The sequence below is a fragment of the Musca domestica genome, unplaced genomic scaffold (genome assembly GCF_030504385.1).
Source record: "Musca domestica strain aabys unplaced genomic scaffold, Musca_domestica.polishedcontigs.V.1.1 42, whole genome shotgun sequence".
NCBI lineage: Eukaryota > Metazoa > Arthropoda > Insecta > Diptera > Muscidae > Musca > Musca domestica.
Window position 1 is genome coordinate 3,899,550 of NW_026712329.1, and position 16,679 is coordinate 3,916,228.

The window sequence follows — 16,679 nt, forward strand, 5'->3', positions numbered from 1 at the left end:
GGTCTTTCGAAAAATGGATAAAATTAGCCTTATTCGACCACAGCCAAAGATTCGGATGAGATTTGTGATTTTAATATTTTTTACGATTTGGTCTAAGTTGGTACGAATATTGTATAATCTTTTTTTATATACCGTAGATGTACAAAATGAAGTGGACGAAATATTCCATAAAAAATTGTATGAATGAAATATGCGTATAACCCGGATAAGCCTGTGAACTTTAAATTTATTTCATCCAAGCAGACTGTATAACTTAAATGAATTCAAAAGTGTTGTTTTTAAAAGGGTTCATTGGAGTTCACTGGTATAGTTTATCTCTTCTCCGGATCTTATTTGGGCAATAATATTCCGATTGACTTAGGTTGGCCACATCTAGTTTCCGTTAGTTTTTTCTCAGTTTTGTAAAATATGTGTATATATCTTTATTTTAATATGGAAGGACCTGAATAATATTTTTTAATAATAAAGATAACAAATGCAAAAGACAGATGGCCACTAAGAAAAATATTATAAAGAAAATATTTTTAATTTCATATTCTTTTGAAAATGTGTCTTAAATCGTGCAAATACCGAATATGGGGAGATACAGTATGGGGACAATACGAAAACCGATATGGCCCATTTTCAAACTTAACCTACCTATTGACAACATATATATCATATCTCACTTCGTTGGAAAGATAGTCTGATATCGCTAAATCTACATAGAATTTTACGCTGATCAAGATCGAGGAGCTGCAAGGTTAATAGTATAGAGGAGAAGGACAATCTCCCATATAAGAGCTCAAAATTTTGAATTAATATAACCCAATGCCTGATTTTTTACCCTACACCGCATAGTGGTAAGGATATTATGACTTGGGCAATTTTTTGTAACATGAAGAAGGAAGCGAGATAGATCCATAGTGACTTCTTCATAGAATCCCTTTCTGAGTCGATTTATGCATGTCAGTCCTTATATACGTCCGTCCGTCCGTCCCTCCGTCAGTCCATGTATTTTTGTGTACGAAATGCAGGTCACATTTATTATCCGACTGAGATAAAATTTTTCACACAATATTTTTTTGGCCCAAGGACGAACTCAATTGAAATTGGTGAGAATCGGTTCAAATTTATGCACCAAATGGCCAATATCAGTCCAAATGACCTGAATTTTGACACATCCGACCAAATTTATTCTAGAAGTAAGTACATCAAACCTGGAGAAAATCGGTTCAGATATAGCTATACCTCAGCATATATGTTTCATCCGATTTGGGATTTTAACTACCTCACATGCGTAATATACACTCCTCAAGAATGATATCTGGCGAAGCGCTTGCTTGATGTGATCGACACCATACTCCAGACACAATAGTCCAACGGATTGGTATCCGGAGATTTTGGTGGCCATTGTGCGCTGGAAATGAATCAGGAATATCATTTTGTAACCATTCTTGGGTGGCGCGTGCTGAGTGCGATGGGGTCTGCCCCATTCCTGTTGGAATGTCCATGGTCTACGGCAAAAATGTTTCCGTAACCAAGGCTTTAATACACCCTCCAGAATATTTTCGCAATAATATTTGGCATTTATTCTGATGCCACGGTCGATTAATACGAGCGGAGAACGACCATCGGCTGTTATGGCGGCACACACCATCACCATAGCCGGGGCTTGAGTTCTGGTGGCCAACCGAAGGGGCACATTTTCAGCTGACCTCTTTGCAAGCAAACACTATATTTTTGTTTGTTTACAAACTGCTGGACAACGAATGTTTTCTCATCAGAGGCAACAAAATTCGGCAGTTCACCACTTTCGGCCAAGCGAAGCAACTCTTTAGCTATTTTGAGTCTATTTTCTTAATGTTGCGGTGTAAGTTCTTTCACTTTTTGGAATTTAAATGGCTTTACCCCGAGCTCATTTTTCAATATTTGCCAAATGGAATATTGCGATGTGTTCAGCTCACGAGCCAGTTTTCGGCCACTGCGATGCGTGTTTCGACCAAGTCGCTTCTTTACTTTTCGAACCATTTCTGCTGATGTTGCTGTTTTCTTCCGTCCACTTCCTTGAGGTTGGGCTATGCTACCAGATCAACGGTAACGAGCGATGGTACGAGACACAAAATATTTATTCTCATTTGAATGCTGGAGTGGTCTAGTGATAGCCACTTGTGGGTTTCCAGCCAAATATAAAGAACTAACACTATCACGCTTGAACTCCATCACGAATAACTTTTTCTCTGGAAAATTCTCACCAAAATGCTTTTGTACCCTTGTAAGAAATATGATAAGCTATCACTGGAATCATTTTAACAGCTGTCGGACGAGTGGCTGAGAAGTTGGTTGCAGTTTTTATACCCTCCACCATACATAGCATGGGTATATTAGGGTATATTAAGTTTGTCATTCCGTTTGTAACTAATCGAAATAACAATTTTAAAACTTACGAAATTTACGAAAATTTAATTTTTTATTGTTTGTATCAAAATCTCCTAATGCATTTTGCCATTCAGACTGTAACCTAAAGCACTTGTCTGCGTCACAACAAAGCGAAATCAACATGACACACCCACCTACAATGCACTCTAATGTGCATTAATAATTTGAAATATCTGATTACTGTCATACAAATAATAAAAGAATGAAGGGAAAAACGATAACAAAGAAAAAGAATGTCCAGTGTTGCCGTATACGTTTAAAGTTTTATAATTTAATGGAAAGTTTATTGGAAAAACTACAGAAAGTCTTAATAAACCAATGAAAATATTACGATTTTTAGAAACTAGATCAAGAAACTAAAAGAATAAATAGGCTTTTTTTTTGCAATTATATCCTAATTCGGGACAAATAACAAATAGAATCACAGTGGATTTCAGGCAATTTGTCAATCTCTGCAGGTTATAGTTAAAATATTAAATGCTTTACCAAAACGAATAATATCATTGTGGCAATACTGCCAACGACAGTAAAACTAAAAATTACGAAAAAAAGAACTTCTGTAGCCACCAACTTTTTTATAGTAATACTCATTGGGGGAAAGACGTTCAGTGGCAAAACAAGAAGCAGAGATACAACACTGCAAGAAAACATTTGAAATCCATTTCTAAACAGCATTCACCAGAATATACTGATTGCAAAGCTAGGTGGGGTGTGGTAGAAATTGCAGCATGAATAAAGTAACGAATTGACACCATAACATCAACAACAGTAACAACAATGCCACCTCCAGATGTCTTGACATCAGCAAAATTTTTCGAAAAAAAAAAAAAGGAATTCCACTTCGATTCCCAGCGGAGGATGTGTGGAAACTAGATTTCTTTTTATGTACAAGCAAGTTAGTTCACTTGACATATGAATGTATCTATTCAACCATCCATCCTCCAACCTTTGCATTCTCAACCCTGCTTGAAACAAGTCACGACAATAATTCAGACATGTTGATATGAATGTTCCTCGACGACACATGTATGTATGTATGTACACTTGTATGCAGTTGTCTTTGTGCAACTGTCTGAGTATATTTGTTCCTTTGTATGATTGCAATAACAAAGTTTTCTTTTGAATTTCTTGAAAGAGTTTATCGAAGTTGGATGTTAGTTAAAAAACATTTTCTGCAAATACTTCGATAGTTGAAAGACTTTGTTCGTTTAGTTTAAACACCCATGTCTAGAGTAAGTATACTTTAAAAAAAAATTTATATTGTTGAAAAAATATTGTCAACCAGCGTTCATGTACAAATATATGTTTTATTTTAGTTGACTGAAACGCACAAACGCAATTGAGAAAGAAGCTTTAATTGGCCTGCGTTTCTATAGGGATATAATTCATTTTTGATTGTACTCACTTGCAAAGAACGCCTAATGATGCGTTCCTGGACCGCATTTGATATCAAAAATATACATATGAACAACTAAAACAGCAGCTAATCTCGGCCGGATCGAACTTTTAGTACCCTCCACCATTTTGAAGGAACTTGAAATTTTTTCAAAAAATTCCGTCGAAAAAAAACCACTCAAAGGAAAACCGTTATATAATGGGGCTGTAGGAAGACGTGGTTCTGCATAATTAATTTTTGTCATCGGCTGTAGTACCCATTGCTAACTTTAAATTCGTAATTTCAAACAATTCCTGTGAATAATGTCGCTAATATCATAAAAATACCGAATAAAGGGAGGTGTCGATCCGGACCCACAGTCGGCTATATGAAGACGTGGACTACATAGACAAATTTTTTTAGATTAAAGTACCCATTACGAGTTTCAAAAATAAGAAATTTGAAGCAATTCCGGTGAATAATGTCCCTAAAATGGGGGCTATACGAAAACATGAGTCTGCAAGCGTAATTTTTTCTAAAAGGCTGTAGTACCCATTACGAACTTTAAATATGAATTTTAAAATATTTTCGGTAAAATGTCGCTAAAACCATATAAATACCGAATATCTGGTGATACCGTCGTATGGGAGATATACGATATCGATATTCTCTTAAAGGGGATAAAGTGCTAAGAATGGAACTCCTTGTGTGGAATTTCAGAAAATTCCATTGAAAAATGTGCTTTGAATCATCAAAATATGAAATAATGGGAGGTACCGTTATATGGGGACCGATATAGCTTGAACTTAATCATTCTGCGTTGACTCTAGCGTGGAATTTTTGATTCCAACAGACGGACAGATGGTCAGAAGGACATGGCTAAATCGTCTTAGAATTTTACGATGATCAAGAATTTATATACTTTGTTAGGTCTAAAATTATTATTTCGATGAGTTACAAACAGAATGATGAACTTAATATACCCTCCATGTTATGTAAGGTGGAGGGTATAAAAAGTGAGTGGAAAAGTGACAACTTTTAGTAATGCATTTTTGATCATACTCTGAAAATGAAAACACAATATGAAAGGTATTGGATTCAATCGGCATACTTTTTGATTTGATCCGCACCCAATTTTGACAGAATAAATTTGGAAGTAAATAGCTTGAATATAGTAATAGTTTGGATATGAAATACCAAATTTTTTAATATTTAAGGGTTACCTTTGCCGCAAGTTTGAATGAAAGTTCATACAATCCGAACTTAACGTTCTTTTACTTCTTTTTACTAAACAGTCTACAATTTTTGCACTAAAATATCTTGAATAACATTAGACTCCCTTGAGCGATTTTTGAATTTTAAAGAATATTTTTCAGTTCCTCTCTTTCAAAGACTTCATTTCCACATTAATTTAAAAAAAGTGGAATTTTTGAAAAATATGTTTTTAAATCATAAATTCTTGACCAGAAAGTCACAACATTTCTTAGAAATGTAATTTTTTTACTTGTTAGTAACGTAGTAGATATAATATATATATAATGACCGAGTTCTATCAAATGTAGTTTTTGCTTGTGCCGAAACCCACTCCATTTGTGGTGCACAATAGACGTGAAATCGGATAAAGATATGTGTGGAAACTATATTCAAATCTGAATGATGTCGATAAAATTTGCAGAGCCATTTCTTAGTTGTATGAGAATATCTGAACCAATTTTCACCCAATTTGAAGAAAATGTTCAAAATCAATATTTTCATCTTTAGAGAGATATTTTTATGCGATTTTTTAGACGTTTTTTGTTTCCTGCCAAGAGGCCATTCTGAATTAATGTGAACTGTCGAAATCAGTTCAGCCGTTCTCGACATATAAGAGATCTTTCAAGCATATATTCTTTGATAGACATATATATCGCACATATTTTGCTATATATTCGATTTGTTGGATGTTAACATCAATGTAAAGGTCAGAAGTAACCTTGTCATGGCTTCGTGATTTCGCCGGGATTTAAAATATTCGCGGTTTAATGAAAAATTTTGAATTTTTTCAACACAAAATATATGGTCTATTTTACCCGCTAAATATTATCCGATGACCACCCAAATTGGTAGGCTTCTTCCCCGCCCTAAACTCTAGCTACATGCGCAATTCCGCGTCGATTGGTCCATAATTGCGACCTGTAGAGCAACTGCAAAATCAGGAATTTTTTCAGTTTTTGGTCCATTTCAACCCCTAAATATTATGCGATCATCTCCAAAAGAAATAGGGTTCTATTCTGACCTTAACCCCACCTACATTCTAAATTTCGTGAAGATCGGGCCATAATTGCGACCTGTAGAGTGATTACAATTTAACATGGACAGACGGACACACGGACGGACGGACATACATAGCTAGATCGACTCAGCTCGGCGAGCTAGGAAGATCCATATATACTTTCCTATATGGGAAACCAATATTTCGAGGTGTTACATAAATTCTGGCCCAATCAAACTTATAATACCCCCAACACATAGTGTTGTAGGGTATAAAAAATAAATAAATAAAATAAATAAATATATTGAAACAATGTATGCAAATCAAGCTGTATTTATTATGGTCTGTCGTTTTATATTTAAGACATTTTGATGTTAATTAAATGATGTCATTTGTCATTGTGCTCTACGGGTGGGTGTGTTTTTAACTGTTATCGCCTATGGTTCTTGATTCCCACTAATTAAATTGGAAATGAATAAAATTGTTTTTGGTGCTTTATGGGTGGTTTGCTCTGTTGTTTAAAAAAATATCATATTTCCATAATTGTCTTGGGAAAAAGATAAAGCCATTTAGCCACTTTTGTAAATTAGTAATTAAAATCCACTTAGGCAGATTTTTTAGACAGTGAAAACACAATAAGTAATGGGTAGGGTAACGCTGACTGAGGAGACTTCGGCAACGAAATGGAGAATGGTAATGCCGCAAAAGTTTCCTTAGTAATTTTTCATCCACCCAAATTATTATATGTGTTTGGATAGACCCTTCCTTTGATACATTTAAAGGAAATAAAAAAATTATAGCACAACGTGTTTAAGTAATACAATACCTGGCAAAGGAAATTTACTGATTATTATTTTTTTTAAATTTTCTTTTCAGACCATTTTTGACTGTCAACATTTGATTATATCATAGTAAGTAAAACTCTTATAAAATAAATATTTATATATATTTTTTTTTAATTGAGACACAACTTTACAGCTTTCTTTTATAAATAAATGCGAACAAGTAATTTTTGTTCAATGTTTCTTTACATGCTATATCTCCTCTACCTTTACTAAACCTGTCACAATTGTCAAGAAAAGTGAATCCTTTCATCTATCAGACCTCGACGTATGAGTGCTCAACACTTGAGTAAGATAATATTACTCATACGCTTATGGGTGTCGAAGTGTCAGGCGTGTTCTTGTTCAGTTATCAAAACAATAATTTCATGTGATTTGTTTGTCTTTTTGTTTACGTTATCCTTTCTTTATTTCTTTCTCTCAAGAAAAAAGAACAGAAGACAAACATAAGCTTATTTTCTCTCTACCTTTCTTCCGATGCAATATTTACGGGCACACTAGCTGTATATTCTTGAATATGTAAAATTACATGCACACACACTATCGGCGTATACATACAATGACGACGACAAACACAAAAAAATGATGACAACAAACAATGGCAGCAAAAGCAGCAGCGTTAAACGGATACAAATGTCAATAACTGTGCTCCGAATGTAAGGACATTGAGATTCAGAGACACATTGTGCGGCTATTTGTGAGAGAATACATAATGGTGCAAACACACAAAAACAACAAAAGCCTGTGTGTGACATTTTGACACATTGACGCATATCGAGCCAATTATGAAACGGCACAAAACGAAGTTGGCAACAAATTAGTCGCAAGTGTCTTTCTTTCTTGCTGAAAGATAGACAGACGGCTAGTGAGCGACAATTCAAAATTTGTCATTTATGTTGCACATTCGAGTTAAGTAGATATGAATGATAACCTCGTTATTGGAAAAAGTGTCCATTAGAAGATGGAATTCAAATGTGGGAATGAATTAAAGTATTAAGTATTTTCTTTATAAATGATTATTATTCCATGTACGCATTTGAAATCGAAAACAGAGAATCTCGGCAGTAGGTTCGGTTCTTATCTTTTAAAACTGTGACATGCTTAAAAGGTGATTTATGGTTACATGATCGACGTTTAAAAAATCTTTATGCCTGTATTCGAAAATAGGAGGACTCCTGTAATCCTTGTAGAAGTATATAATCTCTATTCAAGCTTTGTAGCAAAGACTACTGGACTACAAAATGTTCATAGAAGATGGAAAAATTATTTTAAAAATATTTCCCATATAGCAGTACTTCCTGTTTTCGTTATTTTTATTGTTTCCACCATAATTTCAAACCAGAATATGTGTTTTTGATACTTGTTGTGAGTAGGTAAATACTCTTCGTGTAAAAAAAAATCTAGATTAGGCAACTATTTCATATAGCCATATCATCCAACTCTCATTTTTTCATTCCCAAAGATCAACAAGCTGAATTTAGTTGTGTGTTCTATTCTTTTCGTTTGAAAATTGTTTACAAAATGTCCGAATTCATGTGTGGACCAATTTTATCCATTTTGAGACGAAATGGGTCTTTGAAGATGTATAGAACACAATTTTAAAAGGAAATCTTTTACTATCACTCAGATTTCGTTTATCTATACATATAAAAAGTAGTAAAATAACTGACTGACTGAGAACCAGCGTCCAGACGAAAATGCTAAAGCTAAAATTCTGGAATTTTGGGGGTCAGTCTTGGTAAGGGTAGGTAAAGTAAAAGTATAGTAATTGGGGATTTCTATTTGTAATTGGAATCATTCAAATTGTAATTCCAAAATTCTAGTTGCAATTCGAATTGTTTCGGTTAAAATTCGAGGATTCCAATTGTAATTCGAATTATTTCAGGTGTAATTCGAAAATTCCTGTTGTATTATTTAATTTTTAAATCGAATGATTCAAATTGTAATTCAAATTATTTAATTTGTAATGTGAATGGTGATTCGAATTAATACACTCGTAATTGGAATTTTTCTTACTGTAATTATGATGATTCAATTTGTTATTTCAAATGGTATAATTCGAATTACGTTCATTATTATTATCAATCCGTTTACAATTGGAATTTTACAAGTGGAATTCTCGAATTGCAAATGAAATATTACACAGAGCTAGAAGAAGAAGAAAATTTTGGTTTTTTTATACCCTCCACTATACATAATATGGAGGATTCGTCATTCCGTTTGTAATTTATCGAAATAATAATTTTAGGCCAAACAAAGCATATATATTCTTGATCAGCGCAAAATGCTAAGACGATTTAGCCCTGCCCGTGTAATCAGAAAGCTAAAATTTTGCACAAATCTGTCTTTTGTCTGCAGGTCAAGTTCGAAGATGAATCATATCTGTCCACGATATACGAATAGCCCCCATATAACAGTACCGATATTCGGTATTTTGATATTTTCAGTCACATTTTTTCAATGAAATTGACTGAAATTCTACACCAGGAGTTCTTTGTGAGAACTTTATCCCTTGACAGAGAATTGTCTATATAGGTCCACGATATCATATATCCCCCATACAAAGGTAACCCCCGATATTTGGTATTTTGATGATTTAAGTCACTTTTTTAAACAGAATTGTCTGAAAATCCACGTAAGGAGTTCCTTGGGAGTACTTTATACCCTAAAAGAGAATTATGTATATAGGTCCACGATATCGTATAGCCCCCATATATCGGTTCCCCCCATATCCGGTATTTTGATGACTTTAGATACATTTTCCAACGGAATTGTCTGAAAATTCACACAAAGAGTTCCTTGTGAGTATTTTATCCCCTAGAAGAGAATTGTCTATATAGGTTCACAATATCGTATAGCCACCATATATTCGGTATTTTGATTATTTTAGCCAAATTTTTCTATGAAATTGTTCTTTATGAGTACTTTATCCCCTGACAGAGAATAGTCTTTATAGGTCCACGATCTCCTATAGACCCGTATAACGGTACCCTCCAATATTCGGTATTTTGATGATTTTAGCCAAATTTTTCTATGAAATTGTCTGAAATTGTTCTTTATGAGTACTTTATCCCCTGACAGAGAATAGTCTTTATAGGTCCACGATCTCCTATAGACCCGTATAACGGTACCCTCCGATATTCGGTATTTTGATGATTTTAGCCACATGTTTCAATTAAATTGTCTGAAATTCTACCCAAGGTGTTCTTCGTGACTACTTTACCCCCTGGAACCGTTACTACAGCCTATGACACAAATTACTTATGCAGGACCACGTCTTCGTATAGCCCCCATATAGCGGTTATTTATTTATTTTTTTTTTTTTTTGGATATTTTTTAAGTTTCTTCCTTTTCTTTTTTATTGGTTAAGTTTAATATATTAGTAGTTGTTCTCATCAAAAGTCATCATTTCAAAATGAAAACATAGATTACAGGTTGTTATGAGTATTTTATATAAAGAATATCTTTAATAGTGCTTTAACAGTTTTTAAAAAAATTATATCAAAATATGTCCATACTTTCCCCATATTCGAAAAGTATATGGATAAGAAAAACCTAAAAATATTAAATTTTATTTTCACGTTTTTGTTTTATTTAAACATTGTGGAGATAGCCAACTGATTTTGCAGTGAATGTACTTTGATCTAGTTTTCTGTTTTTCTGTTACTTGAAACTAGGAAGTAGCCTCATCTTCACCAAATTTTGCAGAGAGAGACTCTATCCACTCAAAATACTATTTTGGTTCTATAAAAAATTCGACTAATTAGTCATAACTCGTAATTACTATGCTATATTTGCTATAAGTTTCCGATAACAATAAACGCAGCAACAACATTTCGATAATCATGATGTTATTATGTCAATACTATATATACTGTTAGTCCACATATGTCTATTTTTTTATCAATTGTCAAATTTATTTATTAAAACCAAACCATTTTGTTTATTAAAACTTCATTTTGCTAACAAAAACATTCACCGATTATATTTTTCTTCTTCCTTAGAATGGCATCCTTTCGACAATAACAAACTTCCTACAACTCGTCTTAAATGTTTTTCTTCAATTTACTGGAAATTAAAACTTAAATAGCTTTAAGATTATATAACAAAACTAGCTGGCCCGGTCCGCGTTGCCGGCCCGTAATTTTAGTCTTTAATGCTATTATATCATCCACCTTGGAAAGGAGGGTATATTAACTTTTCATTCCATTTGTAGCATCACTAAATGTTCGTCATAGACCCCATTAAATATGCATATATATTCATAATCAGCATAAAACTGTAAGTCGATTTGTTAGTCTGTATGTCTGTTTGTTTAAATAACGATACAGCCCTAATTTAGCTGAAAAATTTGTATTGTGTATAGGATGGTTGGTATTGAAAATGATCTATCGGTTCATGTTTTGGTATAGTCCTCATATAACGGTATCTCTCGAAATTCGGTATTTTGATGATTTTTGCTATATTGGGTATGTTGATAATCCACACATTTACGCGTATAATTGTTTCAAATTTGGTATTTTAGAAGGTTTGATAAATGACAATCCTTGAAGAATAAAATTGTCCACAGAGGTTCCCGTTTTGGTATGGCCCCATATAACGGCCTCATTCACTTTATGGTTTTTTGATAAGTTAACTGCATTATCCAAATAGTCTTACTGGTATATGAAGTTTAAAGTGGAACACGCTTGAATTTAGATACTTTTATATAAAAATGTTTCCTTTACCCTCAGATGGATGATAGTAATAATTCTGCCCGGCCGAACTTAATTTTTTTACTTGTTTTTAAAGTAATATGAATTATTTGTCATTGAAATTGCGCGTTGGAGACCTCATAATTTCCATATATTTTATCATAGCATAATTCAAAGACGATTAAACAAATGTCCGGTTCCTTAAATCATATGATGGTTATACAAAACGTGATCAGTTTTTGCATGGATGGTTTTTTTCCCAAATTACCAACATTTGCCGAAATTAGTATAAAAATATGAAATATAAAAATGTAAGATATACTTGAAATCGGGTTGTATCCTTATCCGGGGGTTTTGGCCCATATCATGAACTACAAAAGTGATTTAAGGTATCGTGAAAGTTTAGGAAGAATTTCTGAATGAATAGAAATCCTTTTCCCTTTATATTCGATATTTCACTGATTGCAGTCCCAATGAATTTTGCATATTAAGTTCTCATTGGACGGATTATTGTCATATGATAGAAGTAGGTAGGTCCACGTGTTGAAATGAGCCCCATAACGTTTTGTTTTCCATTCCGAAGTTGTATGAATTGTGAAAATCCGTCAAAACGTTCTTGAGTTATAAGCAACTAATAAAAAAATTGAAAAAAATCTTCAACTTGTTCGCTGGTTTTTTACAGCCAATATTTAAAGGTCCTTATGAAGTTTGGTCCTTATTATTATTTTGAAATTTGATTCCATTGAAAAAATATTCTCAGATTTTCCCTATTTTAGAGTTTTTGCAGTGCAATATGCTCTTTTTTGATTTTTTAGCAATTTAGGTTTGACCACGTTAAATTATTTTGACATCATCTATTCCATAATTTTCGTCGCTTTCTACTACCCAAAAAGACTACACATCATATTAGAATTCAAAAAAAAAAAAAAAAAAAAAAAAAAAAAAAAAAAAACACTACAAATGTACATTTCGAAATAGTAAGTCAAAATAAAAAAAAATCATGCAAAATAAAACATTACTATTGTACACTTCAAAAGTCAAAATGAAAATTTTAAAATTTCACATTTTTACGCGATTTTTTTGGATTTTATCCTTTTCTGCCAAAAGATAATTCCGAATTTGTGTAAATCGTTAAAATCAGATCAGCGGTTCTTGAGTTATAAGCGTAGTAACTAAAGATTTTAGATAAATCGTAATAGTGGGCGTAAAAGGAGGCGTAGTCCTCCTTTTACGCCCACTATTACGATTTATCTAAAATCTTTATATTTCCCAAAATAGTGAAGATATTGGTTTGAGAATTATTACACGAGATGCTGTTGCCGCGTTGCCGGCCCGTAGCTTTTGTCTATTATGCATATTTGTCAAAGCATAATTATTCACAGATATGACTGTTATAAGTATTTACGTACTGGTCCATTAATTTTAAATTTTTAGTCAAATGAGCAGTAATTTGGAATTTACTGTATTTTGTACACCTCATAATTGAGTGCTGAATTATTTAAGAATAGCCAAAGTTAATTACTTTTTTTAACCCATTAGCACCTCAGATTGTGCATTAGAGTCCTCATAAGTCCCTCTATCCATGTCGGTCTGTTTGTCCGCCAAAAGGTGGACTTGAGGGGGTTCTATTACATGGAGAAAATTCTAAAATTTGTAGACATGTTGAAATTTTTGTGTAAGATTTTCACCCCCCAAATACACATTTTTAGCCAAACCCTTTGAAATATGGTAAAATCAGGAAGTACCTTTATATGGGCACTACTCAGAAACATCGACCTACATTGAAAACTTTCTTCACCCCTTATAATCCAAGATGACAAATAGAGGCCAAATCAAAAATATAGCAGAGCATCATAGCATGTCAAACTAAAAAAAGTTCACGTGATTTAAATAAGTAAAAATAGTTTTATCCACCTCATAATTGAGGGCAGACTGATTTCAGAATAGTCTAATATAATTACAATTTTACATCCATTACCGTAAGATGGGAACTAATTTTATTTGTTATTTAAATTGTAAATTGGAGACCCTATAAAGTCCATATTTTTCTTCATTGTATAGTTCAATGACGATTCAACAAATATTCGGTCCCGTGCTACTTTCTTATATTTGTAATTTGTTCATGTTTTTACAATTTATTTCATATAGATGTACATCCCAAATCTACTTTCCCAACCAATATTCTCTTGGGGGTTACAAATTCAATAAAATACAAAATTTTCTTTTCTGACCACATATTAGATGTGAAAGTTGACTTGGGTATACTCCAATGTGTGGACTTTACTTAAATAAATTTCTATGTGGCCCTATTCTGAAAATTTCAAATTTTATGCGAAAAGGTTCTCTACCCCCTTAGAAACAAAGATGCCAAATAAGGGCCAAAAAATGAAAAAAGTATATCATGACCTGCAAAAGCGATTTAAGGTATCTTTAATGTTTGGGAAGAATTTCTGGAAGGATATAAATCCTTTTCTTACTAAAAGTTCCATTCGCTCTACTATTTTGCACCATTTATGTCTGGTATTGTCTTTTTCGGTCATTTTTGTTTGTTTAAATGTGTGCGCATCTTTCAGCTGAAGCACGATGTAGGCCCTGGAGTTGAAAGGTAGATGTCAGTTAACATCGTATTTCGCACTTATTTCATTTTTTTTTGGTGAAAATTTATGTATAGTGAAAAATTATTCTTTATTTTGTTCACAAAAAGTCCACAGAATTCAATGTGATAATACAAATTGACAAAAGAAGAATAACAAATTGAAAAAATCTTCAACTTGTTCACTGATTTTTTACAGCAACTGTTTAAAGATGCTTACAAAGTTTGTCAATAGATTGTACTTTTATTTTAAAATTCAATTCCATTGAAAATTTTTTTCGATATTTTCCCGATTTGAGAATTTTTGCAATGAGATCTCCTTTTTGTGATTTTTTAGCGATTTTGAAAAAGTAATTATCTTTTAACTTTGGTGTGAACGCGTTAAATTATTTCGATATCATCTATTCCGTTTCGCCACCATATAATTCGGTACTACACTTCAGTTGTCAAGAAATCAAGTCAATTAAATAAATTGGTATTAATATTCGAATTCAAAAATAAAATATAAAAAACACTACAAATGTACATTAGAAAAAAGTTAGTCAAAATGGAAAAAAATTATGCAAAATAAAACATTACTATTGTACACTTCAAAAGTCAAAATGAAAAATTTAAAATTTTACATTTTTACGCGATTTTTTTGCATTTCATCCTTTTCTGCCAAGAGACAATTCCGAATTTGTGTAAATCGTTAAAATCAGATCAGCGGTTCTTGAGTTATAAGCGTAGTAACTAACACAACTTCCTTATATATATAGATTAGAAGTATGCGTGGTCAGTTCCCTGGCGCCCAAATAAATTCCTAAGTTTGGAGGGAAAGTCAACAGTATCTCGTGTAATAATTTTCAAACCGATATCTTCATTATCTGGCAAATATAAAGATTTTAGATAAATCAAGATAGTGGGCGTAAAAGTAGGCGTGGTCAATATCTTTTTCTTTAAAAACCTAACTTGGGGTATGACGAACGTTTGTACAAAAAGTTATGCAAATCGGTCCAGCCGTTTTCAACTGATTCCGTTACCAACAAACAACAATTGATTTTTATATATATAGATTCACATTTTTTAATATCATAATAACTTTGATGTTAAACAAAAAAAGAACGGTGTAATTATTTTCACCAAATTTTATGTGTTGGTTTATTGTTTTTAATGTCATGCAAAGGTGTCAACTTAATTGGTTTTCAGAAATTTAATTTCGTAAACATTTTCACGTCAAAACAAACAAGCAACCTAAAGTTGTGAAATTCTGATGAAGTTCTCCGCAGGAATAAATTACCTCTTTGCATATTCGTTTTTGTGGTGGTGGTGAAAAAAGTTGCAACGGCAACAACATCAACCCAAAAAAAAAAAAAAAAAAAAACTGAAATAAATGTGTATTTTAATAGCCTGTATAGTTGTAGCAGTTGCCGCCGCTGTTGCTGCCTATGTTGTTGCTGTTGTGTAATTTGTTATTTTCATTTGTGAACACAATGTTGCGGTTTTCAATTCCTGGCATCCTTGCACAACTCATTCGTGTTTCTGTTATTTGATGTTGACTCTTTGTTACATTTTGTAGATAGGTTGATGTGTCGTCAGTCAATTCAAACGTTGACATATTTTCACTGAATTGCAAATGACTCGGGTGTTTTTTGTTTTGTTTCAATTTTATTAAAATTTAAATTTTTATTAAAGAAAACAACACAGATGAAATTATTATTTCATTTGTAGTAATCGAAAAATAAAACTCATCACTCGCTTCAAAATCCGTTCCCCAATATTTGCCACGTTTTTTACTTTGACATTTAACGAACATGTCACCGCATTCTTAGCCATAACCGTTCTGTGGTTTTACCTATGACTGAAAACATTTTACCGTTTTTTGGGATGCAAAACTAATTGTTATGGGCTACTAGATTTAATGTATTTACATCATTCTTACACATACATACATGAAATCTTGTAAGTGTGTGTTTGCATTTAACTGCCATTGGTGTTGGTAAATTGTAAACGGCAAGAATTTCCATTCCATTGCAATTTTGTTGCCGGCTAACGAAGCAGAGGTGTCCACGGCCAAGGGATATTTGGCAAAGAATATATGACAACATTTCTTGCTACTAAATAGGGCAGGAAAAGTACTAAAATTGTACTAAAAATTTAATACTTTGTATTGGACAAAAAAATTTGCTAGAATTCTGAAATTTGGAACGAGTCACTGACAAAGTGTAGGAAAAGTGTACCAACGAGTCTTTAGAAATTCGAACTTTAAAGTTACGAAAAGTTCGAAAATGGTACTAAACTTTTAAAATGGTAACAATTGGTATTACGTGAACGTTTGTAAAATAAGTTTGATATATGAAGGTGGTTTTGGAAATGTCTACTAAGTGTGCGAACTGTATTAAATGGTACTACATTTGCAACAGTTTAGTTTAGGGTGAACGGATAAAGCGAAAATTTTGAAATTGTATACTGGGGTCTCTTTTTGTGGTAGTTTTGAAAATTAAACTAGATTTTGGAAATGTGTACA

At 32.8% G+C, this 16,679-nt stretch overlaps 1 protein-coding gene across 2 annotated transcripts in view; it reads left to right on the forward strand.

Moving 5' to 3' along the window:
• Positions 1 to 16,679, forward strand: part of LOC131804330 (uncharacterized) — a 105,589-nt gene that overhangs the window by 49,319 nt on the left and 39,591 nt on the right. For both annotated transcript variants that reach the window (XM_059127070.1, XM_059127072.1), the window contains one exon: positions 6,921 to 6,955. The gene's annotated coding sequence lies outside the window, so the exon portion shown is untranslated. The remainder of the gene's footprint in view (positions 1 to 6,920; positions 6,956 to 16,679) is intronic.